This window comes from Symphalangus syndactylus, chromosome X (assembly GCF_028878055.3).
Source record: "Symphalangus syndactylus isolate Jambi chromosome X, NHGRI_mSymSyn1-v2.1_pri, whole genome shotgun sequence".
Taxonomy (NCBI): Eukaryota; Metazoa; Chordata; class Mammalia; order Primates; family Hylobatidae; genus Symphalangus; species Symphalangus syndactylus.
The window spans coordinates 127,622,831-127,624,891 of NC_072447.2; the positions used below are offsets into that span (position 1 = coordinate 127,622,831).

Sequence of the window (2,061 nt, forward strand, 5' to 3'; positions counted from 1 at the left end):
TAGATGAGGGGGAATTGTTTTGAAGGCAATAATTTGAGATCTGTACCACTTATTTTTCATATTTTGTTTTCTTTATTAAAAATGTTTCTCAGGATAGAAGTTATATTTGTTCTTTGTAGGAAAAAGGAAAGTACATAAGAAATAAAAGGGAATTTTTGGTTTTTAAAGGAATTTTCACTTTTTGCATTTTACACTTCCATCCTCCTTGAATTTAACACTTTGAGCTTCTATTACTTTTGTAATTAAAAACAGTAAAGAGCCTGGTGTGATTCTGTCCTGTGCAGCTGTTCTCTGGAGCAGTAGTTGTTTATCTCCACCCACCTCATTTCTCACCTAAGTGCACGCTACCACCCCATGGAAGGTTTGATGGACGTGGACATGAGCCCCCTGAGGCCCCAGAATTATCTTTTTAATTGTGAACTAAAGGTGGACACCGATTATCACTTTAAATTTGATAATGATGAAAATGAGCACCAGTTATCTTTAAGAATGGTCAGTTTAGGGGCTGGTGCAAAGAGTGACTTGTACATTGTTGAAGCAGAGCCAATGAATTATGAAGGCAGTCCAATTAAAGTAACATGGGCAACTTTGAAAATGTCTGTACAGTAAATGGTTTCCATTGGGGGCTTTGAAATAACACCACCACTGGTCTTATGGTTGAATTGTGGTTCAGGGCCAGTGCATATTAGTGGACAGCACTTAGTAGCTGTGGAGGAAAATGCAGAGTCAGAAGACAAAGAGGAGGAGGATGTGAAACTCTTAAGTATATCTGGAAAGTGATCTGTCCCTGGAGGTGGTAGCAAGTTTCCACGGAAAAAAGTAAAACTTGCTGCTGCTGATGAAGAAGAAGATGATGATAATGAAGATGATGATGATGATTTTGATGATCAGGAAACTGAAGAAAAAGCACCAGTGAAGAAATCTGTAATGAGGTACTCCAGCCAAAAATACACAAAAGTCAAACCAGAATGCAAAAGACTCAAAACCATCAACACTAAGATCAAAAGGACAAGAATCCTTCAAAAAACAGAAAAAATCTCCTAAAACACCAAAAGGACCTAGTTCTGTAGAAGACATTAAAGCAAAAATGCAAGCAAGTACAGAAAAAGTGGTTCTCTTCTCAAAGTGGAAGCCAAATTCATCAATTATGTGAAGAATTGCTTCCAGATGACTGACCAGGAGGCTATTCAAGATCTCTGGCAGTGGTGGAAGTCTCTTGAAGAAAATAGTTTAAACAATTTATTAAAAATTTTTTGTCTTATTTCATTTCTGTAACAGTTGATATCTGGCTATCCTTTTTATAATGCAGAGTGAGAACTTTCCCTACTGTGTTTGATAAATGTTGTCCAGGTTCCATTGCCAAGAATGTGTTGTCCAAAATGCCTGTTTCATTTTTAAAGATGGAACTCTGCCCTTTGCTTGTTTTTTTGTATGGAATGTTATGATAGGACATAGTAGTAGCGGTGGTCAGACATGGAAATGGTGGGGAAACAAAAATATACATGTGAAATAAAACTTAGTATTTTAATAAAGTAAAAACAAAACCAAAAATCAGTAAAGGAGGCTTGGCATGGTGGCTCATGCCTGTAATCTCAGTGCTTTGGGAGGCTGAGACAGGAGGATTGCTTGAGGCCAGGAGTTCAAGACCAGCCTGGGCAACATAGCAAGATCTGTCTCTAAAAAAAATATAGCCAGGCATGGTGGCACGTGCCTGTAGTCTCAGCTAGTAGGGAGGTTGAGACAGGAGCATCACGTGAGCCCAGGGGTTCATGGCTACAGTGAGCTGTGATTACACCACTGCACTCCAGCCTGGGCAACAGAGTGAGATCCCTTTGCTAAACAACAACAACAAGAGCAAAAACAAGTAAAGAAAAACATATATATTTTAATATTCTTTCACTAGGTAATAAATAATGACCCAAAGATGAGTTAGACTTAGTAACAAAATAAAGTTTAAAAAAATTGTTTCATTGATATAAAAACAACAATGAAAATAATGCACTATCAATACCCAGGAATTAGCATCCTTAACTTTTAACGTATTTTCCTTCCAACCATTTA

The 2,061-nt window shown here is 37.5% G+C and overlaps 1 pseudogene; it reads left to right on the top strand.

Moving 5' to 3' along the window:
- Nucleotides 1-354: 354 nt before the first annotated feature.
- LOC129475395 (nucleophosmin-like) lies at nucleotides 355-1,378 on the top strand (annotated as a pseudogene).
- Nucleotides 1,379-2,061: the final 683 nt, after the last annotated feature.